The sequence below is a fragment of the Colius striatus genome, chromosome 21 (genome assembly GCF_028858725.1).
Source record: "Colius striatus isolate bColStr4 chromosome 21, bColStr4.1.hap1, whole genome shotgun sequence".
Classification (NCBI taxonomy): Eukaryota; Metazoa; Chordata; class Aves; order Coliiformes; family Coliidae; genus Colius; species Colius striatus.
Window position 1 is genome coordinate 6,795,307 of NC_084779.1, and position 13,477 is coordinate 6,808,783.

The 13,477-nt window shown below is 39.4% G+C and overlaps 1 protein-coding gene across 4 annotated transcripts in view; it reads left to right on the top strand.

The window, feature by feature from the left end:
* RERE (arginine-glutamic acid dipeptide repeats) overlaps positions 1-13,477 on the top strand; it is a 202,080-nt gene that overhangs the window by 40,807 nt on the left and 147,796 nt on the right. Inside the window, exon 1 of one of the 4 annotated variants that reach the window (XM_062012753.1) lies at positions 98-374. The exons of the other annotated variants lie outside the window; for them this stretch is intronic. The gene's annotated coding sequence lies outside the window, so the exon portion shown is untranslated. Of the gene's footprint in view, positions 1-97; positions 375-13,477 lie in introns of those variants that run through there. 4 annotated transcript variants of the gene reach the window in all.

Below are 13,477 nucleotides of genomic sequence, written 5' to 3' on the forward strand. Positions count from 1 at the left end.
GCGCCCGCAGCCGCGCTGCTGAGGGGGCGGCCGGCGGGAAGGGGGGGCGCGGCCGTGGCGGGCCCGGCCGACGCCGCTCGTTCCGCCGCCTGCTCCGCACCCCGGCCCAGCTGCTTGGCGGCGAGGCGGAGGGGCCTCCTTTTGTTCACCAACTGCGCTTTCTCGTCGCCCCTGGCCCCCGCTTCCTCCCCTCCTCTGCCCTCCCCTGCGCCCTTCTCCGCTTGGCGGGGTCCACCGCCGGTCACCTCCGCTCCCCGCCCGCCCCCGCCGGAGAAATACGGGTCTACTGGGGTCAGGCTGTAACAGCCGCCGGGAGTGCAGAGGAGTTGTGTTTGCCCGGCACCTCTGAGCGCTGCGGAGCCCGGGGCTGGCGGGTGAGTGCACCCCCGCGTTGCCGAGTGCGGCTGGACCTTCGCCTTCGCCAGCCTTGGCCGGGTTGCAGAGAGGGGATCTTGGATCTGCTTTTCAAATGATGGATGAGGGTCATTAGAGCCAGCCTCCAAAGCAGATTGGGTAACTTTGGTGCCTTATGCCTACAAGTTTTATTTCCAAGAGGAAAAACGTTAAGGTTGCTCTTAAAGTTGACTAATTGTTACTTAGCCAGTAATAACACAGAAAACACCTGGGTGGAGAAAAAGCTTGACTTCAAGCTCTTTTTTGCTTTTGGTTACTCCAGTTTCTTCAGAAAAAGTTGGATCGACTTAGTAGGTGAGACGGTAGTTTTTATTGGCCTAGGAAGTTCAGCATGCTTTCAGGCTGCAGGGTTTTCTCTCCATAACAAACGCTTTACCTCTGTGTTCTAAATATAAACAGGCAAGCTAAATGGAGTGCTGTATTTAATTCCAGGTCTTTTTGTGGTGGTGTTTTCTTAAAGCAAATGAGATAAGGAGATAAAGATTGCATTTTCCTTGTCCTGAAAGAAAGTACTCTTTCACTGCACTGTATCATGTGGAATGCCTTTGAAGTTCTAATTGGTGCAGTGTGTGGTGTAACTTCTTTTAGCGATGTTTAGTTGTTTTTTAAGATAGTAATGGGAGACCTGCTTGGCCACTTTGTTTCCTGAGGAAGAAGCCCAGCTCTGCTTTGTTTTGCAATTGGTTTTAAGCTCCTCTTGACTACATGTGGCTTTGCACTGCACGGGGCATTGTTTGGCTGGATGGCCTCCTTACAGCCATATGGGGCGTCTGTAATTGTGTGAATGAAAATGGCAGTTGACAAGGCGACTTTTTTTAAGAAACATAACATAAATGTTAGGCTTGAAGTCAAGTGGAGAATAGAAATGTAAAGTGCAGTTTCAGATACTCCACCGTTATATTTCTTCTGGGAACTCAGTTTAAAGTAAACTGGGTTTAAAAGCCTGCAGACGAACACTGTTCCAATGTAAAGCCGTTAATCTACAGGCAATTAGTTCCAGACGTGCAACCAGCTCTGCGTTTTTGTCAGTTTTTGTTCTTACAAGCAGTCGCGTTTCTGAATGCTTATGCCTAGTGAGTATCACCAGACAGACGTTTTAGATGCTTAACAGTAAGTTGAGAATTGTGTAGGAGCAGCATTTAAAAGCTTTTATTTGTTTTTCCAACCCTGTAATTTAGTAGTGTTTAAACTATTTTATAAAGATCTCTGGGACTAGTGAAAGGTGTTTTTTGAGTCCAGAGCACTTGAGTGCTCATTGTGCTCTGGCAGGCCGGGTGCTTGGCAGGCAGTTTGTGAAATGTTATTTGATCTGGCTGCACGATAGAATGGACTAGGATTACACAATCTCCCTCCTCCCCCCGGCTGTTGGAAAGTGATGCATCAGTGAGTGTTGTTCAATAGTGTTATTTTAAGACATAAACTGCATGTATTCACTTCAAACGTGTTTCCAGAGAAAGGCAGTTGAGAATTTGTCTTGTTTTGCGGTTAGGATTTATGAATTGAGGCAAGGGCTGACGTAATGTATCCTACCACTTCCTTTGTGTGTGTTTCATAGTTGATAGTGTATTGTTTTACTTAAAATAGCGAGGATGGTTTCTGAGATACTTTGCCATCGCCTTTATGCTGTGGCCTTCAGTGTAAGCAGACAACTTGTTAAAGTTGTGTGTGATTATGCCTCTTCGAGGAAATGGTTCCTTCCTTTTGTCATTAAGGTTCAGTCAATTGCTTGTATGCTAAGTAGATGCGACTTTAATTTTAATTAACATAATGTTGTATACAGCTGTTCTGTCAGAATGCATCGACTGTCTTTGCAATTTTACTACAGGTTGTAGAGAATCTCTTGCTGTGTCTCTCACCCCCTCTTTTGCTTACTTTTGTGTAAAGGTGACAAGATGGGGCTTTTGTTTCCTGATGTGAGTGGCTAATAGCTCAGCTGCCAGAGAGCTTTGTTTTGATTTTTATGTGTGGGAAAGAAACTAAGCTATTCATTAGTTAAACTCTAAACTTCCTTGTTTGGAAGGAGATAATAGGGGTTATGTTACCTGTTTTTCACTTCAGGATTCATTTTGGTTGCTCTTAACTTCCTAATTTTACAAGGTCAGTGATCTTTCTTCCACTTTTCTGGTGTGTTGTGACCGAGTTCCTGCTGTAGTGATTGTCTTGTGTGTAAGTAAGCACTGAAAGGGTGATTGTACTCTTAATCTGGAAAAAAAGGTGTAGAAACAATGCCATTTCATCTTGGCACCTGCAATAATCCTCATACTGCTGAAATTAGGTTTTTAATGGACCGCATTTCAGCAGGTGAAAAATATTCAGGTCTCCACGAACTCAGTGGAGTTAGTTCAGTATGAACTGTGAGTACAGCTTGATATTCAGCTCACAGTCCAAAAATCCCATAATGAGCACCTGAATTAAGTACTTGGCAGCATATTGGGTGATTGTGGTTTATAGGCAGAAAAAGCCATCCCTCCACTAATTTTCTGCTTCATCTTGGTATTGTGGTACTGCAGGTTTTAAGAAAGATGGTTCTAAGAGTGTGCAGCTTTATAGAGCTGTCTCTGAATGTTAGGGCAGTGTGCACATGTTCATCTTTCCCTGTTCTGACAATTTATCAAGTGGTAGAGATATTGTGCTGATACTCCTAATCCAGAAAACATAGTAAAACCAAATTGTAAAACATTGAAAACCAGTATTTCTGCAATTTGTTGATAAGTACAGATAAAATATGTCATTGGAGATGCAGTTACTGGTATAAAAACCAGTTATGAGGGCAGGGTGTAGAAATAGATATCATGTGTTCAATATTACAATGAAATGCTGTTCTAGCCAAGCGGTTTTCAAATTAAGGTTACTTCTTTGTCAGAGCCTAGGCTAATGCTGCAGATTAAAGGGTGTTGACTGGAGTTGTTAGAGTCCCCAGCTGTTGGCCTTGTTATGCTACTCCCCAAAGCAGGGGTGTCTAAATCATGAGTGAAATGGTTTTGAACTGCTGCTGTTCTCAACCAGACGTGTAGCGAAATTCTGCTTTAGCTGAGTGCACCAGGCAGAAAACAGAAGCAGTTCTGGAGCTGAGTTACAAGTGCACCTGAGACTTCTTTTGTAGGGGTGTGATAGTTATTGAGGGCTTGGCTCACTTGGTTCCTTAGCTAAGAGATTCAGAAAATTGGATAGAACTTAACAGTGTTTTCTAGGCATTAGGAATCAGAAATTCCATATCGCCTGTGGTTTGCTGCAAACACTCAGCACTTTCATCTCTATAAAGGCCACAGAGTAGCTTTGACAGCAATACTGAAGATGTGAAGCCTTAGAGATGTGATTGGTTCAGTCAGCAAGCCTGTGTATTAGTTTTACTGGTTTTTTTTTTGTGAGCTGTAATGTCTTAGCCAAGATACCTACATTTGCTATAAAAGATGTCTTTTGTGCTTTGTGTATTTCAAGTGTCAGATCAGTAAATGATTTGTAGGAACAGCTAGTAGCTCTATCTTGCATTTAAGGGTACAAAATGAGAAATGGTTTCTTAATCTCTGTAGTCCTAGTATAGAAAGCTCCCTGATATTCTGACACGAGTCTCTAATATCGATAGTCAATTGCATGAGTCTTGAAAGGGTTTTTGATCTCTGTGTGTGAAGCACTGAACAGTGCTTTAGAAATAAGTGGGTCCAAGAGGCAGCAGAAGTGTATGTGGGGAAGTTCTTCCAGTTTTCTGATATTAATGCATCACTGAGCTGCATGTAGTATGGATACAAGCATTCAGTGTAATGAACATTCCCATACATGGGCAGGCATGTTCTTGCAGTAATTTGCTAGGTGATATCATGTAAACAAATGTGTGAAAGTTTTCTAGTATGTATAAAATTAGATGACTTCAGAAAGGACTTCTTAGGGAAGAAAGGCCATTTCAGGGCAACTGGGATCATAGTTGGCATAGTTCCAACTGTTAACTGGACCTTGTTTAGCCTTGCTCATTGTTTTACTGTTTCTTTTGTTGGTGTATTTATCACAGTACAAATTTCTCTATTACCGAAGAAAGGAAAAGCCTATAGTAATGTAACACTCTCAAGTAAGTAAGAAAGGATAGGACCCATGAAGAACTTCTATGAACTAGCTTTCTGTGAATGAAAAATATCATGAAGCATCTTTAAATAGATCAGAGGCAAATCTGGTTTTTATAATTCAGCCTTTTTAGTAGAAGTGAAAGTTTTTCCAGAAGAGTAAAGAAAAAGAATATTTATTCCAAAGTTTGCCTGGGGTAGTGGTTTGAGTTCTGACCTTTGGATACTAAGTGAGAACAAATAGTGTTGAAAAATGTAAATGATTAAAACAAACTGGCCTTCTTTAGGGAAGTTTTTTTTGGTCAAGTTTTTGGCCAAGAAAAGATCTTGGTGATTGGATAAACATTTCACTACTGGAATAAATCGTATTTGATAGTGATGTGTACATTTTTCTTATAACCACAAGGGTTTTTTTATTTAGTTGTGGGTTTGAGTTCAGGCTCTTTCTAATGTTAGCAAAAACGCAGTGGAAATGGTGACTGGAAATTCAGTATTGACAATGTAGCTGTTCACTTCTCCTGGGAAGTAAGGGCGAGTTTTGAAAGCCAAGTTGGTTTGATTAGGCTTATGTGAGAATAAAAGTTACATTCATTTTCACAGAAGATGACAATCCAGCGTGAAATAACAAATCTGGAATGCATTAGTATCAGTTTCTAAAAGTTACATACTTGCAGATATCTTCTATTGTCTTCTGTAACAGTGACTAAAAAGCTATGTGATAGGTGAACTTTCTACCATACTGAACCAGTCTTGGTGTAGATACATCACTGCTGCTCTAACAGCAGTTTTGTGCATGTAGTACATTTTACCTTAAGTGCTGATTTGACTTTTTCTTGAACCTAGTAATAAAAAAAATGCTTTGGTTTTGGCAGCATTTTCTTTGTGATTTTGCTTTTTTGTAGAGATCAAAGTGTTTCACCAGCATCTGGAGTCTGATGAACTGTTTAGATGCTCGAAATTAAAAGCATTTAGTGTTTTGAACATGATTGTCAGGTTTTCTGTGCTCATCTTGGTTTGGAAGATCAGGGCTTCTGTTCTAATCATTGATGCTCGTTACTGGAGCAAGTGCAGAGAGTTTTGCCATTATGCTGGGTATTTTAAACCCTCTCTTTGCTGTCTGTTCTTGCTCATCTAGCTAGTAAAATGATGTCAGTAAAAAGTTCCAAAATTTCTAAGTGGCTTACCTTCAGGTTCTTTATTTGCTGGGGAGTTTTCAGCCTGTTAATCTAATCAGTCTACAAAATAAACATATTTACCTAAAACAGGACAGATATGTTTGCTTCCTCTGTCTGTGGGAAGTTCACAGCCTTGCTGTTGTTGCCAGTGGCACTCCCCCTTTTCCCCTGTCCCCACTGTTCCTTGGAAACAGTAGAAACCCAGCAGCAAGTAGAAAGTACTTGAACCGGAACACAAGTTGGACCTGGGAACTTTAGAGTGTTCTTTATATTTTCATTTTATTAAGTTTCTTGGATGTAGTCAGTGACTTATGACTAAAAGTGGCCTCAGCAGGTACTAAGCCATAACATAGGACTCAGTATAATTCAAGCACTTAAGGCTGGATACTTTATTTTTTAAGTTTTAAATGGTAACAAAACCCTGTAGAATTTACTCTTCCAAGCAGCGAAAATGTACTGTATTTGTTGTTGTTTCCTATTGAAACCTAACAAGCCAAAAATCAGATCTCACCTTTTTGATAATAAAGCTGTTCCTTTGCAATTAGAACTGGGAATGGATTTTTAAGTAGCAGTTCCTGCATACTAATTGAATGCTCTTAGGTGGTCCTGTGTGCTGGTTTGTATTAGAGGATATGAGGAAGATGACATCTAACCTGCATGTTTAATGTTTGACTATGGGAATTTGGTTTGAAATTGGAGTCCTGGCCTGTGCTTGTAGTTAAAGAGTGGTAGAGAAGAGTTAGGATGGTATAAAAGAGCAGCCCAAGGTTGTTAGATCATTTGGAAACTGATTACCCTTTCACAGTGTAATAAAGTAATTATGAATAGTGTATGAAAATTGGTTGCAGTCTGTTTCAACATTATGACTGCCTGTCTTTAAAAGAAATTGCATTGTCCTCTTTTGTGTTGATCTTACAATTTGCATATTCAAAGCATGTTAGATATTTGCTACTTCCAGCTGTAAATGCTAAGTAGCATTTAAAAAACCCAAATTATGCCATCTGTTTGTATAGGTTTTCTGTGAGGTTTTCCAGTTCTTGATAATATTTCACCTTGGATCTATTCTCTTTACAATAGTACATGCCAGTGTTGCTAAGGGAATTTCAAGTACCTTCTTGTCTAAATGGAAATAATTCTTTCATGAATGGATGTAGTAGTTGCAAGTGAGCAGAGCTGTAGCAACTTCATCTGTTGGAAGATATTTTTGTGAAGCCCTTATGTAAAAAAAGATGGTGTTTGGAAAGAAGCAGTCACAGTGCTGTATTTTTAACTTGAGCAGCGTGTGATGAAGTGCTCCAGTACATCAGAATGTGATGACCAATATGGATTTTTAAGATCCTGAAGTAGTTTTTAAAAAGCTTTAGCCTAACTTGACTTTGTACACAAATGACAACTATCTCTTTAATTGATACAATTTGTGACTTAAATATTGTTAATGTAAAGAAGTACAGTGATCCTCTCTAAATCTCAACTAGGAAGGGCTGACCTTAGGCTTATTTTACCTCTGCTTCCTTTAGAAGTCCCCTGTTTACTGGAAGGATATTTTAGCTGCTGTGAGGCTGGTTTACTGAAATTTAGCATCATGGCCTGAGTACAGGAAGCAGTTTGGGTAATGAGAGTGGACAGGTAGAAGTGATAACCTGTGTCATACTTCTCTCTGCAAGTATTTGAGGGTCAGCATCAGTAATTGAGCGAATAATTGTCTACAGTTTGCCCTAGAAAGATGTGCCGACTCCATCTAGTTGGTAAAATCAGTTCCTGTGGATTTTTAAAGCATGGAGTTGGTAATATGAGTTGGAGTGAAGGTGAAGATGTACGTGCTGAACTTCAGAGCTTGACATTTTTTAACAAATGCTGCTCTATAAAGTTATATTTTGGCATAAAGTTTGATGGAATCTGTGCTTTTATCTGGGTGCTGTTCTGAGGACATACTGTGGTATCTGAAATGCCAAAGGGAAATGTAACTAAGTTCTGTTATGCTGATGTGAGAGTGGCTTGGGATTTCAGAGGCATCACAAAATCGCTGCTCAGTACTCAACTCTCGGCTCATTTTGAGTATAGAGGATTGTTATGGAAGATAAATTATAGGTGTTACAGCACCTCTGCATGTGCAAATCCATGAGCTTTGGTAAAATCATGTGAACAACCTCTCCAATACTAGTACAATGCCATGACTTTAAACTAAACTGGTGTGTTTAGGTTTTCATGGATGTTCTCTTACTTCAGGACGTTTTTGAGACCTTTCCTGATTGACAGTCTTAGATTGTACATATGACTGAATTTATTTTTGTTTTGAAGCATACTATGTAGGGAAAACAGTACTTGTGTGCTGGGTTTTGTCCATTCTGTCTAGAATTAAACAGGGATTTTTTTTCTTAGAACTCATCCTGTGGTTTTTCCTTTGTTTGGAGGGGTGGTTGCTTTTTGGAGCATTTTTGTTTGGTTTTATTTTCATCTTCAAAAAGACTATGACTCTGAGGGTGCTTTTTTAAACTCCAAGCTGTGTGAATTAAGTTACACCTGCCTAGGGAGCAACAGACAAAGAGATAATATACACAGCACTAGTGAAAAATCATAAGAAGTTCTTCATTTTGGGCTGAGATCTTGATAAATATATCTAGGAATTTATCTTTGTTTTTTTTCTTGACCCTATCAATGCCGCTTTGATACTAAAATGCTAGACATAGTCTAACATTCGTAGTCTGAATAAAGAAGAGTTACATAGTTGTTCTGAAGTGTCACTTATCCCAAAGTTCATTATAATTCACAGGCCAGGTCATAATTCAGTGTATGTTAAGATCTAGTCAGCAAGTAATAAATCACCCCATAGCTGTATATGTTATCTCATGAGAGAAGCTGCAGGACTCTAGGAGAAAACAGGCTAATCCCCGAAGTGTTGGATAGGTTTAATTAGGTTCCAGTTGCTTGGGTAACTGGCACTTGGCAAATTTTCTTCTGCAGTATTTTGAGAGCAGCTCTTAAGACAGCTCCTGATTAGGTTAGTGTTTCAGGAAAGAAGTCAGTGACATGACATCCTTCTAAACCCCTGCTTGTTTAGTTGAATGCTCTTGTGCAGTAAATGATAGCAACTTTGTAGACAAGAATCTTCAAAGGTTTGCTTTTACAAGTACAACTTTATCACATCTTATTTATAGCATTCATGCTATGTGTTAAGGTAACTTGTAGTTTTCCTTCCTGTTTGTCAACAAAAACAAATCTGGGGGATTTGTGTGATTTTATGTTATGATTTAGGACCTTACTGTTTGAAGAGGTAGGAAGGTAAAGTCGGGGGCTTCGAATATTAGCTAATAGTTCTGTGATGTACCTGTGTACGTGTTTTGATATCTTCAGCAAAAGCAGGGAAGGATAATGAGCTGTTGTGTAGATTTACTGCAGACACATTTATGTTTAAACAGTAAACCTCCGTGTTTCAACTTTCTGTGCTTGTGCTTATTCTTTCTTGCATAGGGTATTGTGCTTATTTGCTTTATGATGCAGCAGGAACATCATTCAAAACAGAACCTACTCATGTCACTCGAGTAAAGACCAAAATTCATACTTGCAGTAGTAAGTTTTTACTACTTTAAATATTAAGTACTTATTACTGTCTTCTGTAAATGCAATAGATTGAGGTGTGATTCAATTGTACTTTACAATTGTACTTCAATTGTAAAGTATTAGGAAATTATGAAGAGTATGCTGACCAGTTGTTGTAGACAGTCTATAACATGAGACAGATCAAGCCTGTGTTTCACACATGAATAAATACACTTTATCTCATTATTACAACAGTGCTGCTGTACTCAGAAGAGAGGCTTTGTAGGAAAGTAAATCCTGACATTCTCTCTGTGATTAACCAAAGCAAGTTGCTGCTCAGAACGAGACCAATGTTTGAAATTGGAAGACAGTTTCTCTAGACAGAAATCTCACCTGTCTTGATGTGTGTGTATTTTAAAACAGTGGACAGCAAGGAAGTATCCTGTTAATACCTACTGCTTGTTCTGACAGCATTGTACTATTTTTTCCTGTGTTATTGTGGGACTGAAAGAGGGGAGAATTTCTGTTTTAACTATCATGGAATTCTACAGAGCACTTCAGAGGCGTACCTTTAGTCAGTCTTGTAGATGGTCTCCGCAACTCTCAGGATGCTGCTTTCTTTTAGAGAGCAATTTCTTTAATTATAGTTGCTTTTCAAGGGAATTGTCTGGTCATTCAGCTCTCTTAGGAGCTTACCCTGCAGTAATTCTTCCATTTTGAGTAGTTCAAATACACAGACAGTTGTATGGAGTTAAATAAAACAGTTAATGTGTCTGAAGGCAGAGTTTTTGCCTTTGCTGCTCAAAGAGCTTTTCAGAGAATAACCTGATGTAGTTTTTGAGTGATTTAAATGAAGCTATTTTGGAGGCTTTCTACAAGATGAGAGGTTGGTGAGCCGGGCAGCTGAGTGTTCAGCCATTTAAAAATGAAATAGACAATGGAGCAAAGCATAACTGTGTAGCTAGAGAAAATAGCAGTTTGGTAGGGGTTTGTAGACATGTTCCAGGGATGGAGATAGCAAAATAAAATGTAGAATGGAAATTAAATCAGTAGTAAGTGGGTGAGTTCCAGATGTAGTTATGTTTACAGTTGTTTGTAAAGCAGCAATGGTCTAATTCTAATAAACACACACCAATTAATGTGTTCAGTATTATGCAAAACTCATTTCTGTCTTAAAGTGACTTCAGAGGAAGGTGTATCTCATGTACTGATGTCTTTGATAGTCATACATTCCTTAAAACTAGAACTGTTGTAAAAGGGACTTATGATTCTGTTTCATGGGAGTATGCTTTTGTGTTACCTTAGATTGATTGCTATTATGTACTGGGAATTTATCTTTATACTTGGATTCCTTTGTTGATGTTACCCTGGTGTGAATTTACAGCATTTGGGAATGTTTATACTTTACTTTAAATATACTAGAGACTTTTTTGCTACAGACTTGCCTGTCAAGAAATCCATATGCGTGCTTTCAAGGTTTACCCTTTTTGCTTCTGAAAGTCTGTCGTCTTTTTCCGAAACCTCTGTTAGCAAATGGATTTTTTTTACAGTACTTGATGATTTCTTGGGACAATGTGTGATTACTTTATTTGGTATATGGCTAGTCTCATGGCTACTCTGGTGGTGATGATGGGATGATTGTCACTGCCTTTGTTCTAGGTTTTCCATTGTAATCACACTTATAGTTTATCTGTGTCTTGTTGGCTGAATAGTTACCTTGCAAATCTAGTTTTGTCTAGGTTGCTGGAAGGAAAGCAAAGTAATTGTACCTCATATAAGTAGAATCTGCTCAAATCCGCTGCATATCATAAGTTATTGTTTAACTTTTTTCCTGTTTAAGATGTTGTTAAGCAACTGTATAGTGCAGATGTTTTCTTGGCTCCAAATGCAATTCCCTAGATAATAGTTCTCATTACAATGGCAGCTCTTTACAGGTCTCTTGTGCCTTTTCTCCCTTAACAGCCTTTTAAAGTGAGGGAGCTATGTTGCATTATATGGACATTTTAGAAAGTCCTGTTAGTTTAAAAATGGTGTTATGGGATGACTACTTGACATTACTTGGACCTATATTGTAGTAATTATTTGCATTAGCCTGAATGGCTTGAGAAAAATACATAGCTTGGTGTTTACTCTCTGTGCATCATTGTTTGTTCCTGTATGTTATGACTATAGAGGCCATGAAAGCACCTTTTGAAATGACTAGAGGAGTTCTAAGCATCGTGGTTTAATAGTGTGGATCAGTACAGTGTGATGGGATCTGCATTTTTGGACTACAGTCATACTTCTGTATCTTGGTTGCTTGCTGGCTTTGAAGTGGCTGTGTAGCCACTCAGCGCTTGGTGTGTGAGAGTGGTGTATAGTGTGTAGGATTTGGAAGGGTCTGTCTTTGTTGTATGTATTGTGGCATGTTAAGTGCTGAATTCTTCAGGTGATGACCAAACCAACAGCCTCATACCAAAATGCATCTATTCTGTGGCCAAAGTGTAAAATTTTCTTCTTAGTACTTGTTGAATTGGTGACTTCTTGCAGGTAGATAGTAGTTGTTGCACCTTTCCTATGCCAATTAAAATAACATGAACAAAATGAAATGTCCCTTACACCCTTACCACTGCAATCTTTAAAAATCCTCACAATTGCCAGGTAAACCTAGCTGGTTTCTAAGGAAAGATGTAAGGGATGCTTGAAATGTTCTGGAGTAAAATGAAGATGTTCTTCCTTTGAAAATGTAACTGAAGACATGCAAAATAGCCTGTTGTTGTGTTTTAGCAAATGCAGAAGTCATTTTGTTTCTCTGTGGAATCTTGCATTGCTTTTTTTTGTCCTATTGCTTTAAGTTTTATAGCAATAGCTTTGTGTTCAAGAGAGGGACTTAGGGTCTTGTCGAAGCTGTCATTCTGCATAGCTCGTCTGTCAAACAGACTCTCGACCTGGGCTTTCAGAGTGATGCCATAATATCCCAAGTTGGAGCATGTGAGTGTGAGGTTGGAATGTGCAGTGGGAGAGTGCTGATACGCAGCATTATACAGACTGTGATTTGCAAACTGACAGCTGTGAGCATGGTTGGTGTAAGGCATGGCTCATAAATGTGAGTTCTCTTGTTTTTCTTTTCTGAGGTCAAGTTGGGTAAACAGCAGGGGAAAAACAAGTCATGATGTGTTGTAAGAAACACCTTGAATTGTCTGCCTTTATTCATGTGATGATTACTGCTCAGCTGTGAGAGATGTGGATGAAGTCAGTGCCTGTTTGTTTCCTTCTCTGCACACTAGCTTCTTGATCCAATTGGGGATGATTAGTAGAGAGCAGTTTGAAGTGAACAAACACGCTTTTAATTGCATGCACTTGGAGAGCTTACAAGAGCTACGGACTGTAAATGTGTAACTCATAATGACCATTACTGGCTGAAGTGTTCCAGCGCTATATTTGTGTTAGGAACTGAAAATGCCAGTGAAGGAGATAAGGAAGACAACTGGTAAGAGATATATAATTCATTGGAGAGATCTCTCAGAGCTTTTTAAAAGACTTTGAGCAAACTTGCTTCCAGCAGGGCTACAGACTAGTCACATGAACCTTCAAGAATGCACAATGGACCCCTTAAACACCCACTTAGCTATAAAGTTGGTAAGGCAGCAGCTAGATGGACACAGTCCTCGAAGTAGAGTCATAAGGTCCATGAAAACAGAGGAAGAAAATCAACTTTTAAAATGACCAGTGTGTGAATGCTGTAGGAAAATGTTTGCGTGCTTATGTATATGTGTGAGAACTTTGGCTGCCAATTATCTTCTGAAGCCTGCAGAAACTTAAAGAAGGATTCCTGAAGTAATTAAAGCCCCTCATATTTGCTTTCATTCAGAGATCTCAAACTTTACAAATGCCCAAGGCCTTTAAGACATCTTGAGGTTCTGCAACAGGTATTGCTGCATGGGGTTATTAGATGTTAGCCATTTGTATTTCAGTAACATCAGTTTGGGAGAGTTGTTTGAGACTGTGTTAGTGAGTTGTATTTTTTTCCCCTACTGGGCATTAAAATGTAACTTCAATTGACGCGATGTGTTCTCATTGATAACAAGGGTTTTGTTAGAAACTCCTGTAACTCCTGAACGTGGGAGAAAGTTGTTAACAGGTATTAGTCTTCTCCGAAACTGAAAGGTTAAACTTCTGTGTGCCTCCCTAGGGAGACTGAGCCCATGCAGTTAATGAGTTGTATCAGAGAAGGTGGGATTTTTCAAGTGTAAGCTGTATAGAAGCTACACTTCGGTGTGTTTGAAGCAGGCATGTGTGTATTGGAACTATAATGTGTCG